The sequence below is a fragment of the Microtus oregoni genome, unplaced genomic scaffold, assembly GCF_018167655.1.
Source record: "Microtus oregoni isolate MIOR12 unplaced genomic scaffold, Mior012 000049F_ref0000343, whole genome shotgun sequence".
Classification (NCBI taxonomy): Eukaryota; Metazoa; Chordata; class Mammalia; order Rodentia; family Cricetidae; genus Microtus; species Microtus oregoni.
Window position 1 is genome coordinate 6,510,622 of NW_024543223.1, and position 21,984 is coordinate 6,532,605.

General features: G+C 45.8%; 1 protein-coding gene across 3 annotated transcripts in view; it reads right to left on the reverse strand.

The window, feature by feature from the left end:
- Positions 1–9,865, reverse strand: part of Kiaa0232 (KIAA0232 ortholog) — a 61,642-nt gene extending 51,777 nt beyond the window's left edge. For 2 of the 3 annotated variants that reach the window (XM_041636307.1, XM_041636308.1), the window contains exon 1: positions 9,655–9,865. The gene's annotated coding sequence lies outside the window, so the exon portion shown is untranslated. The remainder of the gene's footprint in view (positions 1–9,654) is intronic. The other variant, XM_041636306.1, reaches the window with a different exon arrangement.
- Between the last annotated feature and the right edge of the window lie 12,119 nt (positions 9,866–21,984).

Consider the following 21,984-nt stretch of genomic DNA (forward strand, 5'->3'; position numbering starts at 1 on the left):
CATGTGTTAGAATTAAATCTGTGGGCACTGTCATAATAAAGTAGTGCAAACAAACACAGGTGCTGGTGGCGCATACCTTTAATTACAGCACTCAGAAGGCAGAAGCAGGCAGATCTTTGTGAGTTCAAGGTCAGCCTGGTCTACACATTGAGGATCAGAAGTACATAGAGACCCTGTCTCAACCAAGTCAATACTATGATTCGACTCCAGAATATCCCCATAGGCTCTTGTTTAAATTGCTTGGTTCCCAAATGGGCATAATTTTGGGAGGCTTTAGAAATTTTGGCAAGTGGGACCTAGCTAGAAGACTAGGTCATGGGGAAAGAGGACCTAGTTCCTTGGGGGTATATTATCTATGACCATCCTATCTCACCATGTGCTTCATCATCCATAGCCGCTGCGACATGCTTTTATTTAACTTCCCAGCCATGTCTTCCTGACCTGAAAAACTGAACCCACGAGCCCAAATCACCTTTTTCTCCTGTAATTTGTTTCTGTTGGGCATTTGGTCACAACCAATGAAAAGTGGATAAGAAAAATGATACCAAAAGAAGGGTCTCCTGAGACTAAATATGTCAAAGTGGCCTCTGGAAATGACTTGTGGGAAAAATTTAATGAGTGTACAGAAATGGGATAAAATGCTAAAAGACCATCGTATATGATGCTGGTGGGCCCAGAAAACTTCTGTGGAAGGCTGAGTTTAAAGCTAATTGACTAGAAGTTGAAGAAACAGATCAGTGGTTAAGAGCACTGGTTGATCTCCCAGAGGACCCTAGTTCAATTCCCAGAACCCACAGGGTAGCTCACAACTGCCTGGAATCCCAGTCTCAGATGATCAAGCATTCGCTTTAGGGCTTCCTTGGGTACTGCTCACACCTGATAAACACACATGCAAGCAAAACAACTATACACATAACATAAAAATAAAGGTTACAAAATCAAAAAGCTAATGGGCTAATTACTGTGGCAGAAGAGCATCTGGGCTATGGCACTGTTGTTACTAAAGGCTTCTAGCCAGGTTTACAGTGAGAACTGACAGCAAACAGAACAGAGGATTTGACAAATGTAAAATCTGCACAGAATAGGATTGAGCTGGAAGCTGCGGACAAAAAGTGTGTGATTATTAGAGACTGGAAGCCAAGAGGTCTGTCCCTGGACAATAGGAAACTGGCCAAACTCACCTATGGCAGGTTGCAGGGGAACACAATTAAAAATTCCTGTGAAAGGCCTTCCTTTAATGGGAGCTGCCTAGGGGAATGTTTTCCCAGGTCCAGCCATCCAAGCACTCAAAAATCTGCTACAGTTGTGCTCCAAAGAAGCCTGGTTACTGACTGAATTGGAGTTAAGCCACATGATGGGTACAGGTTTTGCAGGTATGCAGAATGCTACCGTTACAAAAATATAGAGGCTTCTACCCAGATTTTTTAGGAAGGTCAGGCAATGTGTAACAAGGTCAGATTCCTTGAGAGACCGTGCATAAAAGCTGTGAGGGTGGGGAAAAAAGCCTAAGTAATGACAGACACCAAGATATTGGAGATGCTAGGAGCATAGAACATCTGCTGAAGAAAGATACCAAATGGAACCAGTACAGTGGAGAGATCACCTGCAGTGGGATGGCAAGAGCTACCCAGGTCACTGAAGCTTGGATCACATCACTACCTGCCCTGGGAGCTACAGGACTTATTGTTTACCAACCTGGGTTTCAACTTTGCTTTTTTTTTTTTTTTTTTTTTTTTTTTTTTTTTTTTTTGCTATTCCTCCATTCTCTCTCCTCCCTTTTAGGTGGTAATGTTTAGTATGTCATTGTACCCAAAAGCATGTGATTCAGTTTTGACTTTACAAAGTGTTAAGTACTTTTCTCACTGTTGTGACAAAGTATCTGACCAAAGCACCTTAAAGGAGGATTTGCAGTCCATCATGGCAGGGAAAACATGGCTGCAGTATATAGTGACTAGCCACATACTGTCTGCGGACAGGAAACTGAGAGATGAATGATGGTGCTCCGTTGGCTTCCATTTTATCCTAGACCTCAATCTGTGGGATGGTACCACCCACGTTCAGAATGGATCTTTCCTCCTCAGTTAAACTTCTGTGAAAACACTCTCATAGACATGTCCAGACATTTCTTTCCTAATTCTAAATCTAATCGAGTTGACAATGAAAATTAGCCATCACAAATAGACGGGCCAACAGCTAAGAGGCTACCTTGAATCTTATAGAGACATTGGACTATATTTTGCAAGTTTCTTATTTTTTGAAATTACAGTATAATTTATACCATTTCTCCCCTTCCCTTTCCTCCCTCCAAACCTTCTCAGGCACTCTCTTGTTGTCTCTCAAATTCACAGCCTTTTATTTTCTTTAATTGTTTAGATATACAAACAAATACATGTATATTATTCCCTCAATATATAAATACAACCTATTCAATCCATATAAAGTTACCTGTGTGTCTATTGTCTCAGGGCTGACCACTTGGCACCAGACTTTTGAACAATGTCAAACTGTTAAGAAGTTGAATTTGAATTAAATGTGTTGTGCATATGAGATGACCATGAGTCCTGGGACATGAAAGGCCAAAATTAAAAATCTGAATATGCAATATCCCCCACCAGCTCATGTTCTGAATGTCTAGTCCCTTATTAACAGTGCTACTTGAGAACTGGAGGCTTCAGAAGGTGGAAGTAGCTGAAGGAAGGAGGTCATCTGGAAAGGAGTGACTCTGAGTTTATGTTATCCCTGCCCATTTCCTGTCTCACTTTCTGCTTGCTGGTTTGCTGTGATATGAACAGCTTCCACCATATGCTTCTGCCACCATGAAGTGAAGTGTTCCCACATGCTGTCCCCAGATGAACTAAAATCCTATGAAACCATGAGCCCAATTACCGAAGTTGTTTTCATAAGGTACTATGGTAACACCAACACCAAAGTAGCTAAAGCACCGAGCTCTAGTGTTTTCTACATCTGTTCAACTGAGCTAAAAGCTGTCACTTACTGATACCTGCTATATATTGGGCCCTGCACTAAGTCACAAAATTCTCCCAAAAAGCTACTTTGACCCAAGTCCTTTCCTTCTGAAATCACAATACAAAGTGATTCTGAGTTAATTCAGTCAAACATCAAACGAATGAGTACTGTGCAAAAAGATTATACTGCACATTAGAAAGAATCATCAAATAAGAGTCTCCTTTGTTCCCTCGAGAAATTTAAATCCAGGGGATGCCTCCATGCAAAACAAAAACAAAGAAACACACAAAACCCTAAAATGTCATAAGCAAGCATCAACAACAAAACAAATTGAGGGACTAGACTAGACTTAACTGCTTGAGGTTCAGCAGTTAAGAGCACTTATTGCTGTTGTAGATGACCCAGGTTTAGTTCCCAATATACACATTGAGCAGCTTGCAACTGCCTATACTTCCAGTTCCAGGAGATTTGGCCTCCATAGGCACCTGCACACATGTGATTCATGCAAATCCAAACATGCTCATAAAATAAATTATAATAATAATTAAATTGGGGAAAAAAAAGCTTGAGGCATCAGGTAAACACTATGTGGGAGGGAGTTCATTCTTTCTGAAAATCAGGTTACAGAAGTACAAAGAATATGTCAGCCAAGTCTTCAAGATTTCAGTGGCATGAAGGGTGGAAAGGACAAAACCAGGAACGGGACAATCATGAGACAGCCAGAAATTTCATGTAGAATACAAGGTGCTATCGCTTCAATCTGAAATGTCCCCATAGGCACACATGCTGAACTCTTGGCCTTGTGCAGATGAGTGGCACTGTACTGGGAAATGCTGGAAATCTTAAGGGGCAAGGTTTAGCTGGAGGAAGTAGGGCACTTTGATAGATCTTAGGGATATCTTATTTGTCCATCTTTCACTGCCCATGTCCTCTCCCCTTCTCTCTCTCTCTCTCTTCCTGGCGGTCAGAAGGTAAGAAACTTTGCTCTACTGTATGTCCTTCCACCATTAGGGTACTGAAACTACAAACCAACACAAACCTTTCTCCCACTTAGTTGTGCTTTTCAGATATTTTGTCATGATGATTAAAGTCTAACACAGAAAACTGGTCCCAGAAAGGTGAGGTCATTGCTGACGGCTGTTGATGTGGGTCAGAAGCCTTTGACCTGGCCTTACAGCAGGAATATGAAAGACTTCAGAAAAACAAACCAAAGTCAAGAATGCTAGCAGCAGAGCTTAATGGTGGCAGCTCAGAAGACCAGAAGCCACTAGGAATGTGAACAATAAAGACGGGTTTCAGATGGAAGCAAAGACTGCTGGAATCTGGACCAGAGACTGAACATGTTACATTTTAACAAAATCAAGTCTAAATTTTATCCATTTCCCAAAACTCAAAACTCTGTGACAGGCTGAGTTTACAAGTGACCCCTTAAAAATGCCAAGGTAGCTGAGGATTCCGGCCATGAATGAGTTTAGCTAACAGCTCCTAAAATTTACAAGAAAAAAGCAAAAAAAAAAAAAAAAAAAAAAAAAAAAACTGCTGAAAAGTTTGCAACGTGGTCAGAAAAGCAGCAAAGATAAAGTTGAAGCCAAAGAAAATGTGACTACTGAAATTAGAGCCAATATAAAAAAAGCCAAGAATTAGAATAAAGAAAAAAGGTGTCTTCTGGGCATCTCAGAAACTGGCCAAATCCCACACATCACAGGTAGTAAAACATAAACTACTTTTGAATACTTCCCCCTTGAGAAGAGAGCTTTAAGAACACCATGACCAGACAAGGCCAAGGCTACCTAGGAAGCTGTTTCCCCAGGATTTGTTTTACTATGAGACTGCTGTAGTTATGGGAGTCTGGCTACGCCTATAGCAGGTACTACTGAGTGATGTTGGGTTAGTAGGCAAGAAAAATACACTTAAGGGCCATAGGGGCTTCTACCCAGATTTCAAAGAAATGCCTGAGAGGTCAAGAAATGTGTGATAAAATTAGGGTCCCTGAACTATGACAGCCTCAAGATGGCACTGAGTGGGACCAACCCAAGAGAGGCCATATGGGTTGCATGCAAACAGCAAAGCCAAATGGGCAGAGCTGTCCAAACCTATTGAAAGTCACAACACACTTCAGATAATAGACTTGGAGCAACAAGATTTAAAGTTTGCCCTGTTGGGTTATGATCTTGCTTTGTTCAATCCTCAATGGTTAGTCTGCTATGCTTTTTAGAATGGAAATGTTTATTCTGTACCCTTTTGTATGCAATTTTATTTTTTTATTTTACTGGGACTTGTAGCTGAGCGACTGCCTCAAGTCTCAGAAGAGACTTTAGACTTGGGACTTTTGAGCAATATTAAAATATAATACATTAGGACTCATGAAATAGAGTAAATACATTTGGCATTATGAGGTGCCCATGAACCTTTGAGGACTGGGGTGGAATGGATCAGTCTCATTTGAACATTTGGTCTCCAGCTGAGGGCACTATTTTTGAAGGTGCTGAAAACATTAGAAGGTGAAACTTAGAAGCAAGAAGTAGGTCACTGGAGGAGGGTCCTTGGGTTATAAGTCTTTGGCCCCTATCTGTCTGTCTGTCACTGCTCCCTGGCTTCCATTAGGTTGAGATCTTTCAGCCACCATGCCTTTCATGATAGGAACATGAAAGCTCAGAAACACTGAGCCAAAACAGAACTTCCCTCCCAGAGGTTTTTATACCAGGTGTTCTGGGAGCTGCCTAACCTATGAGGTAACAAGAAAGCATACAATTTCAGATGTAATTAAAAGAATAAGCACAGGTGGCAATACTTTTAGAGTGCATTATTAACCTTTCAACACTGTCTCTTAGCCAAGGGAAAAGAGTGTGCATTCTTCCTTCCCTAAGGACTGGTGATAGCTTCAGATGGTGGGGCAGGGGACTAGGGAGGAAAGAGATCAAGGAAGATTGATTAAAAAAAATGCATAGACCCCCCCACAAACACACACAAAATGGGTGGTGGTGGTGCATGTCTTGGAGGCAGAGGCAGGTGGATCTCTGGTCTACAAATCAAATTCCAGGACAGGTAGGGCTGTTACACAGAGAAACCCTGTCTCAGAAAAAAAACAAACCAAATAATGCATAGAGGGCAGAGAATGTAACTTAATTGGCAGAATGTTTGTCTAAAATGAAAAAAGGAGGTGAACAGGAACACAGAAGTATAAAAGCAGAGCTGGTAAAAATCTGGTACCTGGGGCTGAAGATATGGCTCAGCAGTAAAGAATAAGGGGACTAGAGCTCAGTTTCCAGCTCCCAAGTCAAGTAGATCACAACTGCCTGTAACTATGGCTCCAAAGAAATCCAACACTGTCTTCTGGCCTCCAAAGGAAGCACATGCACACACACATATATAAATAAAAATAAATCTTTCCTTTAAAAAGATGATCATCAAAAAAGAAGCCCGCAGGGCCAGAAGGATGGCTCAGGGATAAAAGCATTTGTCAAGCAAACCTAGAAACCTGAGTTCAGTCCCGAGAACTGAGATCACAACGAAGCAAAGGACAAGGTGAGACTTCTTGATTTGCAGAAAGACTGAAACTCGAGTCTCTCCAATCCAGTACTAATGGATTAATGAGTAAATTTTCTTGAAAGTAGTAATGTTTTATATTAAATTTCTCTCCCCAAAGAATTAAGAAAAAGCATGTCATCTATCAAGAAAGGATTACCCTTCATACAGAGGAGTGTTTTCAGCTTGGACTCTGGTTCCCCTACCCACAACATGGGGCAGAATACAATCACTTTGCAGAGTGACAGTTCAGAAACAGATGGCAGAGTGACAGCTTTGCTCAGGACATATGTGAGAAGCCAAAAACAACTGCACAGAAACCTTTTAAATAGTAACTACCTTTGACGTGGTAAAACTGCATTCCCAACACTTTAATTAGTGTTAATGCCTTATTAAAATTACTTATAATATGTTCAAAACTGGCAGACTTTTATCTAGCAAACATTGGCACATTTCCATATGTTTAAAGCCCCCAACAAGATGTTAGGAGTAAAACAATAACAAGAGCACCATAGTCAGAGTTTAATGTCTTCTGGCCTCCAAGGGAAGTATATACACACAAGTATAATAGGAAGGAAAACTAGAAGACAAGATCTACAGCAAGGAGGAATTAATTCTGAAGGCCTTCCAAAGGCTCCAGAGAGGATATGGTATCTTATAAGTACTTTTAAAAACTAGAGAAAGTGTAAGTTAAGGGGCACTCAGGTCAGAAGAAAGAGTATATGCATCAAGAAAGTCTGAAACTGTTTGGCATGTTCAGAGCAGTAATGTGTGTAGAGGGGGGCGAGGGGCTGGCCAGTACAGGATGACAGAGGCTGAACTGCAAGGGATCGCCAACACTCTGTTGGTACATATAACTGCATTCTAAGCCCCAAATCACAGGTACTTAGAAGCTTGCAGGGTCAGAGGCTGACTTGTGTTTGGGAAGAGAATCCTGGAAGCTAGGCAAAGTAGAGGGGAAGCAGTAGTGGCCTAAAGACAAGTGACTGCTTTCAGCCAGTAGGGGAATCCGAGAAATAGCACTAACCCAGTATTTTAGAAGCTTGAGTGTGGATGGAATTACTTCACATCATCCCTCTCTGCTTATCCACCCTGCAAGACAGGGATCACCATTCTTCCCATTTCACAGATGACAGAACTGGCTCAGAGGCCACTAACTGCTCCAAGTCAAATGATACAAAAACAGGGGCAAAGCTCAGGCTCAGTACATTTCCACACAAATGAGGAATAACAAGTTCACTGCTTTTAAAGAGCCCTAGAATATAATCAGGCACAGAGGAAAGATACATGCCCACTGGGGACACCTTTTATGTTTATTAAATGTTCATAATTTGTACATCAAATAAACTGGTCATGCTTTAAAAAGATTTGCCTTATGTTGCCATGTTAAAAATCTGCACCCTTATGTTCAACAAACAATACGTGCATCTCCATAACACTTAATAAGAGCAAAACTCTCCTCTTGATATTTCACTGGCTAAGATGGCACTTTCTTAAAGTAACTCATGGAAAACCTGTTACACTCAAATTAAAGCCCTATTTTATTTTAGGTTCTGAAAATCTAATCCTGAGCTTCACCTGGCCGACACCCCCAGCTCTAACTACTTTTTAAAGGATTAAACATTTGTGATTGGCTCAGTCAGGAAAATGTTTGCCACACAATCTCAAGGCCCCAAATTCAGATTCCCAGGTGCTACAGTGCATGCTTTGTAATCCCAGCACTGGGGAGGCCCAGATGGGAGGATCCTTGAAGCATACTAGCCACCTGATCCAGCCCAACTGGTGAACTCAGGGTTCAGTGAGAGAGCCTGTCTGTGGAGCTGAAGGTTGGTGGCACATGACTTTAATCCCAGCATTTCCAAGGCAGAGGCAGGCAGATCTCTAGCGTTCTTGGCCAGCCTGGTCTACCTAGTGAGACCCTGTCTCAAAATATAAGGCGTAGAGCAACTGAAGACAACTGATGTTGATTACTGGCCTTCACACATACACTCACGCACACACACGCACACACACACACTCACATATATACATACTTACATACACCCAAACCCATGACCATATACATAATCACAATAATTATTTGGATAAGAGAAGATAATAGGGATACGAGATAAAAGTACATTATATATAAATATGCATGAATTTGTGAAAGAATAAAATTTTAAAGTACATTATTTGGCAAGAACAGCAACTGAATCCAAGATAATAAGTATTCATTGCAAGGAGCCTCCATGGGCATTTCAAAGGCACAGTTCTAGAATGGTTTTTGTCATAAAGATCCTGAGACCTAGTTACGAATGGTTCAGCCCGAAATATCTGCGGGCGAATATTTGACCTTCAGCATGCAGAGTGACAGGCATGTTTTTCCTCCCTTTAAATCTGAAGTCTCTAAAACCGACAAAGTGTTGTGCAACGGCTCCTATACTGTTAGCAGAAATCCTGCGTGGGGTTTTCGTTTCATAGTCTTTTCCACGGCATCACCTGTTATCCAAACTGCTCGTCCCCAGCTCCTCAGCAATCCTCTCCCACCATTTCTTTAGCACGCCAAGACTCAGAAATGGAAAATGCATTGTCAGTTACTTGGACAACGAGGCAAAGTCTGCGATGCAGGTGATGAGAATCAAGAACCCTATTTAGTAAAAGACTCCAGAGTCGCATGTCCCCCTCCCCAACTTATCTCCATTCCACTTTCTCCTGGTTAAACCTTTAAGGTTTGTCTACAGAAGGACAAACACTGAAGGGAGGGGCTGCCAGGTTCGGGGGTCTGCTCCCTAGAACTCAACCAGCCTGATTCTGGGCCAGCGGGAGACGCCGGGAGCTCCCGGGACGCCGGCCGGAAGCCGGGCCGCGAGGGTACGGGCGGCGGCGCGCTCAGGCCGGCGACTCCCGGGGACTGTCATTTCTGCCCTCGGCCGTCACCTTCGCCGACCCCGCTCCATAGGCCCGCGCGCCCGCCACTCACCGCGCCGCGCCCGCCCCCCGGCCGCCGAAGGACAAAGCTGAGGGCGCGGGGCGAGGCTCGGCCGGGGTCCCTCAGGCCGGGCCGCCTCAACCCGTCGCGGCCCATTGTGCGCACTCATCGCACGCCGCCCGCGGGGTCCTCGGGCCCGGCGTCTCTCGAGCTAGTCACCCGCTACGGTCCCGCTCCCGGCCCCCGCCTACCTGCCAAGGTTGCCGGGCGGGAGCCTCTCCTTGTGCTCCGAAGGCTGCAGGCGGCTGCCGAGCGCCGGGCGGCCCTGGCCTGCGCCTTACGTAAAGCGGCGGCGGCGGCAGCGGCGGCGGCGGCCCCAGCGCCTGGCGGCGGAGGGCGGGAGGCGGTGCGCGGCAGCGGCTCCGCTGCGTTACCTGGCAACGGCCTCAGCGCCCCGCCAGCCAGCGCCGCGTTCCATATCCTTCCGCCCAGGCGCCGGGATTACATCAGCGCGCCGGGGCGCCGCCCTCGTGCGGTGGGTGGGGGAGCAGGAGGCGCAAAGGGCAGGAGGCCGACCTGGGGATCTGAGACTGTGAAGCTTTACCAGCTCCTGAGAACCGGCGCCTGGGTCGATGACTCCCACCAAAGCAGAGAACCCCACATACACGCACCCCACTTTACTCCCCCGCTTTCCCTCACAGGCTTCACCTGTCCTCGCCCCCTCCTCACCGCGTCCTGGAATGACTGGAGTGGGCGGCTTAACATAAAGACTTCAATATAAAAAAAAAGTGACATGGCTTTTTTATGTGATTATTAAGTAGGCAAAAAATAAAAGACATTCTGGAAGATTCGGAAGTGGGAGCCAAAAATGAGCACTAACCTTTTAGTCAAAGTCTCTTTCCTCCTACTCGCCTTCCCTAAATGTGACTCCTAGGCTCTTCTAGAAAAGCAGATATAGATGTCAGAGGTACTAGGAAGGAAAGCCTGGGATGTGTCTACTGTACAAAGGCAAGAACAGGTCCAGAAGTGACCTGTGACCACATGACTGTGCGTTCATTGGATTCACTGAGCACCCTTAGGCACCAGGCCCCGCTCTTAGCTTCAGAGCCTGAGACCCGAAGTTCCCATACTCAGCTCACAGCTTGTGGGAGGAGCAGAGAACTGGAAGTTCCTTTCTGTTAAGGTAGGCTGGACTCTAGCCAGGGTCAGGAACCTAAAAGAGCTGTCCTTTCATTGAATCCACGCTGTGTCTCTAAACACCTTTTAACTCTTCCCAAGGACCCCCGGGTAAAGCCTTATTGGCCCATTTCACTGGTTAGAAGTGAGACCCCGAACAGACTGGCAGTGAGTGGATGGGGTCTCTGGATGGAGGCAGGATTTGAGCTCAGGCCCTTGGCTCTGAAATGGGGGAGAGGAGAGGAGAGGAGCTATCTCTTCCTTTGCCCAATTCTTCCCCTTCATTTGCTTGCTCCCACTTTTGTTGCCTCAGAGGTTCATCTCAGGTAAGCCACAAACCACGGTCTATTTATTTAGTACACATCTGTTGGCTACCTGTTCTAGGCCTGACTCGTGGCTGGGAAGCCAGTGGAACTCCCATGACATGGGGAGAAAGTAGGAAATCCAGGGCCATCTTGGAGCAAAGTGGGGTTGGAGGGGTGGGGGAATAAATAACGTTAGGATCTTCAGGACTCCAGGAGCCAGGGTGCCACAGTCCTGTGAAACATTTTCCAAAGTATGGAGAATTTTGCACACATTTGGGGGCATTCATAACATTTCTGTCACCTAATCTGACCTCAGGTAAAGGCATGTTGGTAGTACAGAAGTTTTCAAAATCGTAACAACGTGTCTCAAGTATCTGAAAGGAAAGAAAGCATAGCCACTTTGTAGCTACACCATTTCTTGACTATATTCTGTGTGTGTGTGTTCCTGGGGTGTTTGTGGGCAAGCACACGTGGAGGCCAGAGGTAACATCAGTTATTTTTAATCATCCTCCACCTTATATTTTTAGATTTATTTATAGGTGTGTGTGCATGTGCTCAGCTGGAGTGTGGGGTCAGAGGACAGCCCACGGGAGTCAGTTTCTGTCCTTCAACCATGTGAATTCCAAGGGTCAAACATAGTTCCTTGGGCTTGGCAGAAAGCTCTTTTACCCTCTGAGCCATCTCTTATGGGTCCACTATCTCTTTTACCTTTTTATTTGTACTTTGAGACATAGCCTCTCATTGAACCTAGAGCTCATTAATTCAACTGGGCAGCCTGGCTCAGCTCCAGGGGTCCTCCTTTGTTCATTCCCCAGTTCTGTGTTTAAAGGTGTGCACTCCTTAGGCCAGGTGTGGCGGCACGTGTCTTCGATCCTAGCACTCAGGAGGCAAAGGCAGGCAGATCTCTGAGTTCAAGGCCAGTACTACACAGTGGGTTCCAGAACACCTAGAGCTACATAGTGAGATCCTATCTCAAAAGAAAAAGAAAAAGGTGTGCTCCCTGTTCCCACTTATTTTTTAAGTGTGGGTGCTGGGGACCCGAACTTAGCTTCTCATACTTACATGCAGATGTTCTCACTAATTGTGCCGTCTCCCCAAACCCCCAACTTTTTTTTTCTTTTTTTCGAGACAGGGTTTCTCCGTAGCTTTTTGGTTCCTGTCCTGGAACTAGACCAGGCTGGCCTCGAACTTACAGAGATCCTCCTGCCTCTGCCTCCCGAGTGCACCACTGCCCAGCTCCCCAACTTTTATTTTTGTTTTTTGGGTTTTTTTTTTTTTTTTTTTTTTGAGACAGGGTTTCTCTGTGGTTTTGGAGCCTGTCCTGGAACTAGCTCTTGTAGACCAGGCTGGTCTCGAACTCACAGAGATCCGCCTGCCTCTGCCTCCCAAGTGCTGGGATTAAAGGTGTGCGCCACCACCGCCCGGCTCCAACTTTATTTTTGTTACTGAATCACAGGCTGTTTTTTCATAAACCATGGACTACTAGAACTTTCTAAAGTTTTAGGAAGAATTTCCTAAAAGAAAAATTCATAGTGAGTAGGACTTCGGATGAGGAGGATTTGGTGACAGTGAGGAATTTCACACAACCCTGGAAGTGGTTTCCTTAACGAAAACCCCCTGTGGTTCAGATTGCATTGGTCAAAAGTTCAGGAAGGCATGCAAACTCCAGCCTCAGGACCTGTGAAGTTGCTGATGCTTTGCACAGCCTCCCCACATCTTTGCCTCGCTGGCTGCTTCTTGTTCCAGGGTCAGGTGTGTCAACTATCCAGATATGTTTTCCCTGATGGATGCCCAGTTTAGAGCAATCTACCTTCCCAGTCTTGTTTTCCTTAGCTCCCAGTTCTTATCAACACTCGAGAGTATCTCATTTGTGCATTGGTTTTCGTATCAAGACCCTTTTTCCAGGAGAGCAGGGTTTCTTTCCATGGGGTTCATTTCTGCAATCTGGACTTCTATGTCCTTTCATTTGTCACTCTGCACACTGTCTTCCTTAAAGTTTCAGCAGAGGTAAACTCAGGATAACTGCAGCTCTGGTGCCATGGCTGTGGTCCCCAGGGAACACAAAGGAGACCAGAGGCCTCTAGCTGAAACAAAGTGACAGAGGAAGAGGCATTGCCAGAGCCTCCTCTTTCACAGTGTTTTGCAAAAACAAAAAACAAAACAAAAAAAAAACCTATCAAAGTTGCTCTCTGTGTGTGTGTGTGTGTGTGTGTGTGAGAGAGAGAGAGAGAGAGAGAGAGGAGAGAGAGAGAGAGAGAGAGAGAGAGAGAGAGAGAAAGAGAGAGAGAAAGAGAGAGAGAAAGAGATATCATTTTACTTCTCCAGGTTCAAGAGCACCTACCACTGTATCTGACCCCTGCACAAGGACACATCAGTGATAAGTGAAGATGGAAGCCCCCCCACTTTCGCCCCCTATTTATTTGTTTACAGGTACTGGGCACTGACCTTAATCCCTCATGTATGCTAGGCAAATGCTTTATAACTGCCATACATCTTGATCTGTCTTTCTACCTTTCATTTTGAGACAGAGTCATACAAAATTGCCCAGACTGGCCTTGTACTCAGTCTGAAGCCTAGACAGACCTTGAACTTGGAATCCACCTGCATTAGTCTTCTAAGTAGCCGGAATTACACGACTGTATCACCATAACTGATTAGAGACTTCTCTTTCAACCTCCCCAAGTCTACTCTCTTCCTGACATCTCCCTTCTCAGTGGTCCTGCTTTCCTCCAAATGGTGTAAACCCCATTCCAGGGCTTCAGTCAAGACCTAGCCTCTGATGTGCCCTCTTGATTATAACTACTTAGTTTCCTGAGCCTTTGAATACCTAGTACATTGTGATGGTTTGAACAGGTATGACCCCCATGGACTTATGTGTTTGAATGCTTGGCCTGTAAAGAATGGCACTATTAAGAGGTAGTATGTGTGTCACTGTGGAAGTGGGCTTTGAGGTCTCATATATGCTCAAGCTACACCCAGTGTGATTCATAGTTTTTCCTCCTATTGCTTACAGATCAAGATGTAGGGTTCTCAGCACCATGTCTGCCTGCACACTGCCATGCCCTGCCATAATGATAATGACGTAAACCTCTGAAACTAAGCCACCCCAATTAAATGTCTTCCTTTATAAGAGTTGTCATGGTAATGGTGTCTCTTCAAGCAACAGAAACCCTAACTAAGACATACATGAAGAGACAGAGGAGTCATAGTCCTATCCTGTACCTGCACTGGAGCCAAAGCAAGCCAAAGCTGTGCCATGCTCTGAAGACACTAAGTTGTCAGTAAGTACCAAGTCCCCTCATTGTCCTCCCAAACTTCTTCCAAGGCCTATCTAGTTCCTACCCCTCCAACCCACTCACTAGAGAGATAACAGTGAGGTCAACAACTGTCCATTGTAGAGGTAGGCTAGCACGGAGGTGAAGCATGGAACTGGGTGACTGGGTAGAAGCCAGGCCCCACCTGAGAAGTCAGGCTCACTGCCACAAAGAAGCTCCTACCATCCTCATCTTTAAGATGGTCACAATGATAGTATCAGGCATTGAGGGTTACTGTCAAAGGAAAGGATCCCCCATACAGGGTCCAAAACAGTACCCTGTTCACAGTGAGTCAAACTCCAGCATCAGCCTCCAGGCTCCTAGAGCTCTGATCCTACTGTTGCCTTTGATGTTTCCTCTTCCCCTGTCCTTTCCTATTCCACTGCTTCACTCCACCCCTGCATGACCCCAGGGCTGATGCAAGCAGCTTCAGAACCTGTAGCCTGTCACAGAAGCCAGACCTCTATAGAGGAAGCTACTCCTGCAGGGCCACTGAGTAGCCTCATTGAAAAAGGCAGAGTAGCCATTGCCTCTTGGCAGAACTGCTTCTACTGTCCCCAAGCTCACCAAGGCAGAGAGAAGACTATGTAGAGAAGCAGGTCCTAGCACCAGAGCTGGGCTGGACCTGGACCCATCTTAATGACCTCCAAGCCTGGAGCCAGACAAGTCGGTGGCTCCTTCTTTTCAGGCTACTGGATGGGGTAGTGTTATATGAGTGTAGATGTCACCATTGCAACTTGTTTCTTTCATCCAACCACAAGATGCCAATATGTGACTCCCTTACCTCAACTCCCCTTCCAGCCCCACTACAGACCCAGCACCCAGAGGCTTGGAGGCAAACCCTTTGAGAACTGTTCTCATCCTCACTGATGGAATCTGCAGAGACCAACTTTCCAAATGAGGGTTCACACAGAGGTCCCAGGGTGAGGCTTCTATGTATCCATCTGAAGAGACAGTTCTACCCATGACACCCATGATGATCCTGACACTTCACATTGCTCAATCCCATCTCATTCAATTATCCCATGAAAGGAGGGACTACTACCATCTTTGTTTTTAGGGTAAGAAACAGGCTTAGAGAACTGACAGTTTCCCACCAAGTCACAGCCTAGCTGGCATGTGTCAGGACTAGGAAACAAAGTTAAATGCCAATCATAACATTCATCTATTCAACCGTGTGGGCACTCAGCGTTAGACTTTTAGGAAGGAACTGATGAACACAGCAACACTGTGTTCATGGGACCCTTACTCTTAGCTGTGGAGGACTGTTCAAAGTTAAGTTACAATGTTACCAACTGTGGGAAATGCTATAGAAAAAGAAACAAATGGGGAATCTATTTAACCACAGAGTCAGCAAAAACCTTCCTCGGGTCAGGCCCTTTGATTCAGGCTAGAAGGAGAAAGATCACTTTTTCCTGGGGCTGAGGAGACAAACAGAAGGGTGTTTGTCATGCAGGGGGACCTGAGTTTGATTCCCTGCTCTGAACCCCATGACTGCTGAGGAGCTACATCCTTCAGTCACCTTAGCCTTACCCACATATACATATATGTGCACATACAGATACACAAAAAGAAAAAAGGGAGGAAGGGAGGGGGAAGAGAGTCAACTCTTTCCAATCAGGAAAGACAGGCTGCGGGGAACAAATCTATCAGACTCCAAGAAAAGCAAGGACAAAGTCCTGAGTTAGGGGACATGACATAGTGCACTGAGAAACTGAAAGCAACGGGGCCCAGCTGGAGGAGTCCAGGTGACTTTGATGAGGTGTAATATCTATCCGTGTACAGCACACAGATAAGCGAGGCCTTCGGTGCCTGGGCGCAGAGTTCGGAGTTTGCTAGGAATGCTGAGTGAGGCAAGGGTGCTGCTGTGTGTGAGTTCACTGGGGTCACTCCTCTTTCTAGACACCAGTTTTGATGGCACTTACGCTGAGTTCTGATCATACTGAGGATGTCCTTGAGCCTAGGGCACAACTCAGTGTGAAGATGTCCTGTAGACAAGGTCAGGACTCAGGAATGAGGCCCCAGCTGTCTAAAGAGCTGGGTCACAGGAAAAGGGACTAGCCTCTGGATGTGCTACAGGAAATAAACCACAACTTTAAGAGTTGGGAAGCCAGGTACAGTGAGTGGCTCATACCTGTAATCTTGGCACCTGGGAGACTGAGGCAGGAGGGCTGATGTAAGTTGGAAGCCAACCTAGGCTATACAGTGTGTTCCAGGCTAACGTTGGCTATAGAGTGAGACCCTTTTCCAAAGAAAAGAAAACAAGATTGTCAGTAGATGGGTAGAGAGCTTGTGTGGCATGACCAAAGCCCTTGGTCTGTTCCCTAGCACCAAACAAGCAGGGCATGGTGGCACGCAGGAGGTAGAAGCAGGAGGATAAGAAGTTTAAGGGCATCCTTGGCTTACATCCTTGAGGCCAGTTGAAATATATAAGACTCTGTCTCAAAGCATATTTAACAAATGGTGCTGGCATAACTGGATATCAACATGTAGAAGAATGAAAATAGATCCATATCTATCACCATACACAAAACTCAAGTCCAAATGGATCAAAGACCTCAGCATAGAACCAACCACACTGAACTTTATAGAAGAGGAGACATTTCGTGCATGAGTGTCAGCCGCCTGCCTTCTTCCCGATGCCTGGGAAGGATTCTTCCTGAAAAACCAAGCATTCTAATGCAGACTTCTGAGAGCAGGTAGGAAGCACAGAGAGTCACCTGCTCTCCAGGCCCTCGAGTCTGCAGAAGCTGTGCCCTGCTCTCTAGGCCCTCGAGTCTGCAGAAGCTGTGCTGCAGAGCCCTTTAAAAATGCAGCCCAGCATAACTGGATGTCAGCATGTAGAAGAATGAAAATAGACCCATATCTGTCACCATGCCCAAAACTCAAGTCCAAATGGATCAAAGACCTCAACATAAAGCCAGCCACACTGAACTTTATAGAAGAGAAAGTGGGAGGTACACTTGAACACATTAGCACAGGAGACCACTTCCTAAATATAACCCCAGCAGCACAGACACTGAGAGAAACAATTAATAAATGGGACCTCCTGAAACTGAAAAGCTTCTGTAAAGCAAAGGACATGATCAACAAGCCAAAACGACAGCCTACAGAATGGGAAAAGATCTTCACTAACCCCACATAAGACAGAGGTCTGATCTCCAAAATATACAAAGAACTCAAGAAATTGGTCATCAAAAGAACAAATAATTCAATAAAAACAAAATGGAGTACAGACCTAAACAGAGAACTCTCAACAGAGGAATCTAAAATGGCTGAAAGACACTTAAGGAAATGTTCAACATCCTTAGTCATCAGAGAAATGCAAATCAAAACAACTCTGAGGTTCCATCTTACACCTGTAAGAATGGCCAAAATCAAAAACACTGATGACAACTTATGCTGGAGAGGCTGTGGGGTAAAGGGAACACTTCTGCATTGCTGGTGGGAATGCAAGCTGGTACAGCCCCTTTGGATTTCAGTGTGGTGATTTCTCAGAAAGTTAGAAAACAACTTTCCTCAAGACCCAGTAATACCACTTTTGGGTATATATCCAAAGGATGCTCAATCGTGCCACAAGGACATGTGCTCAACTATGTTCATAGCAGCATTATTTGTCATAGCCAGAACCTGAAAACAACATAAATACCCTTTGACTGAAGAATGAATAAGGAAAATGTGGTACATTACACAATGGAGTACTACACAGCAGAAAAAAAATAACAACATCTTGAATTTTGCAGGCAAATGGATGGAGCTAGAAGACATCATTTTGAGTGAGGTAACCCAGACCCAAAACCACAATTATCACATGTACTCACTCATAAGTGGTTTTTAAACATAAAGTAAAGAAAATCAGCCCACAAATCACAATCCCAGAGAACCTAGATAACAATGAGGACACTAAGAGAGACATACATGGATCTAATCTACATGGGAAGTAGAAAAAGACAAGATCTCCTGAGTAAATTGGAAGCATGGGAGCCTTGGGAAAGGGTCAAAGGAGAGGGGAGCAGAAAAATATATAGAGCTCAATAAAAATCAGTGAAAAGAAAAAAACAAACAAAAAGACCTATCTCAAAAACAAAAGCCAGAGTTGTGACAGTAGCCTGCATGCCTAGCATCTGCAAAGTCCAGAGTTCAGTCATGCTCTCCCTTCCAATGATCTTTCCAATTCAAATATCCATAGATGTCCAGAGAACACCAAGAGTACCCTCAAGAGTGGTGAGATACTATGAATGATATTAGGGGAGACCTACAGTCTGTGCTAGACACTGCGGCACCATATACGATCTGGATAAGAGTATATCTGAAGATTCCTATCACTGTGCTATCTTTTCTTTTTGGGCTTGAAGGATGACTTGGACACATTCATGGTGCCAGGTCCTGGGGGAGGCAAGAAGGGTAGTGGTTAGTTAGGGAGTGCCATGGGTTTACAGCCCTGCTTGGGCTGTAAAGAATTGACACTAACAGCTAATGATGCTCTGGTCTTTATAGGGGAAGTACGTGTAATTGATGTTTATTAAAATGGACATAATATTTATGTTGACACACCATAATTATTTCAGACTGAGGACAGTTCAGGAAGAAGTGACTTGAGGTAAGAAGACAAGAGTCTCCCTTCCCCTCCCCAGGTAGACCATGTGGCACAAGGCAGCCCAGCACAAGCCCTTAGTCAAAAGTGGTTGATTACACTTCTCAGGGGGTTAGACAGGGTGACTGAGCCTTCACAGTCCCTCAGCAAACATTGGAAGATGTCGATGATGAGGACACCCACCACCCTGCCTCCCCTGACTAGAGAGATGCACCTTTTCCACAAACTCACGAAAGCTTCCACAGCTGCAGGGTCCCTAGCCTTGAACAGGAACTCTGTACACACCAGACCACTGATATGGTTTGAATATGGCTAACTCTGGTGTTTTCCATGCTGAAATCCCAGGTTCTAGTGTGGAGGTGTGGAACTAATAGAACTCTGAGACGGTGGGGTCCGCAGGGAGGTGGATAGGTCATTGCAGCGCTGCTCCAGGAAGGGATTCTCGGAGCTCTCGCTGACTCCCACAAGACACCCATTCTATATTCGCTTAGTGGCCATCCCCCCCATCACTCCCAGGTTGGGCTGGGAATGTTTGCCTCCTGCACCTGTGCTCAGGATGGGCCTGGGAATGTAGCCCCAGGATTCCCGGTCCAGTGCCTTCTCACCTCCTGGGAGCTTGTTCCGCCCTTGTTTGTTCCCACCTGCTTCCACCGCATCACCTGGCTCTTCCTTCATCCAATCTGTTCCTGCCCCTTCTGCTGCCTGCCTGCCTCTTATCCTCCCACATATCCTCAGGCAGGGGCTGAGACCCGAGGCAAACATTTGCTGAATTCATTTTTGTTTGCAACTTATTTCTACTCTTGGCTTGTGGGTCCAGGAGATGACAATCCCAGCAGCCTGCAGAGGATGGGCAGGGATCATCTCTTTGGAAGGGTTTACTTCACACAGCCTGCTATCCTTGCAGTTCATCCGTGTAAGTGTTCCAGATTCTCCCTCATTTTTCCCAAACAGAATTAATATCCCGACGGCATTAACCTGTAGCTTGCATTTCATTTATATCCACTCAGCTGTCTGTGGGCTCCTGGTAGGTTTCCACCTTGGGCTAGTTGGGACTAAAGATGCAGTGATTCTTCTCCCCTTCTCAGAGCAGCTTTTAAGTCTTCTGCACTTAAAGAATTACTTTGCCTGCTGTCTGCTTCACCAGGCACAGGGACCTCAAGACACAACACCATTGGCATGTGCTGAACAGTCAGCCTGCGCCAGGCCAGCGGCGGCACACTACCAGGAGTTACAGTACACTACCTAGAGTGCCTAGTAGAAAGAGTGACCTTGGTTGTACAACCGGGCAGGGGTAGACCATGGCAAAGGCTCAAAGTCAGCAAAGGGCTGTTCAGCACTGTTTAGTCTGCATGACAAGGCTACTCCAGGGCACTTTTCCTCAGAGTCTCTTCCCTGTGCAGAGCTTCTCCCAGCAGGAATCCTCCCATCCAGAGAGCTTCTTCCTGTTTAGCACCTCCCTCCTCTACCGGGCCTCTCCATACACAGGGCCTGCCCCCAAACAGGGCCTCTGCCCACACAGGGCCTCTCTCCTCCACAGGCCCTCTCCCCTCCACAGGCCCTCTCCCTCCCACAGGGCCTCTTCCCTTCACGGAGCTTCTCCCCTCCACAAAGCCTCTCTCTCCTTCTACATACATCTTTCCCTTCCACAGGGCCTCTCCCCTCCACAGGGGTTTATTTTCCACAGGATTTCTCTCATTCAGAGAATTTTTTTCCCTTTCCACAGTACCTCTCCCTACATAGAACCTTTCTCCTCAGGAGTGCCTCTCCATTTCACAGGGCTTCTTCCTTTCACAAGGCATTTGTATCTTCACAGGACTTGTACCTTGTTCGGGATTCCTCCCATCCCTAGAGCATCTCTCTCTCTCTCCAAAGGTTTCTCCCCCTTCAACAAAGCCTTTCTCCCCCACAGAGCCTCTTTCCTCGCTAGGCCCCTCTCCACAGGGCTTCACCACAGGGCCTCTCCCTTACTAGGGCCTTTCTCCTCCACAGGGCTTCTCCCATCCAGAATGCAAAGTACTCATGAAATCACAGAGACCATTCTCAAGGCCTATGCCATGGAGCCTGTGCCATGGGCTTGTCCCAAGTATTCCCAGTGGTGAGAGATGGACCACAGCACGGACGCATCCTACATTCCCAGGGGAGAAGATGAAGAAGGTACTGCTGTCCCCCTTAGTGACTACACAGTTCCCAGGCTCTGAGGAGTGGATGTTCTGTTCTTTAGGTGCTCTATTGGAAAACAAAAGTAAACCATGCAGGAATTATACAAAGGCTCTACTTCACATCTCTTTTGAAGACATGATTTAAAAAAAAAAATACACCCTGGAGCCCTTGGCATGGCTCAGAAGGTAAAGGCACCCACTGCCAAGCCTGACAGCCTGAGTTTGACCCATGGTGGGAAGACAGAGCTGATTCCTGAGGGTCTTCCTCTGACATCCACTCTGCCGCTCTGCTATGTGCCCTCAACACACACTTAAACTGTGTTAAAAACATTTTTAAAATGCATGCTCAAGAAGAGGACCAAATGTTATTCACAGAAAATTCTACTCAGTTAATACCAAAACCACCAGCATCTATTTTATTATCTCATTCATTTCCAAAGTCAAATGGAACAAAAAACCGGCAGTGACACATGGTGGCCTCACCTTCAGAAACAAACTGCATATAGTTGCCATGGTCACTCCCAATGCTAGCTGAATTCACAGCACGCCCACTTCCAATGATGGCTGAATTCACAGCATCCCAGAGACCACCGGATTCTGCCTGGAAACCTTCTGCTTACTGCCCCGTGGGCTGGCACAGGACCTGTGCTTTTCCCTCATTTTGAGATGCTCAGAAAAGCCCTCTCCCAAATTTTAGTCTCCTAGACAGCACCAGTGTTACTAGGAGTGAGCTTACCTGGGGAAAATCAGGCTTGGAGAAAGCAATCCACTGGTATTTTGCATCCAGGAAACAAAACAAGCTTCTTTTGTCCCTAGGAGGACTGACAGCTCAGGGGACAGCAAAGCCTGGGCTTTCTGCACTGAAGAAGGCAGAAGAGCCAGGGCTTAAGTCAGCTCACTGTGCGTTGTGACACTCTTGTTTCCTGAGTACCTATTGTGTGTAAAGGGATTTCTGTCCAACAACTCTCTGTGCTACTTAAGGATCCCGAGGGCCCTCACCTCTTGTAAGATGAGGAACCAGGCTCTGAGAGAG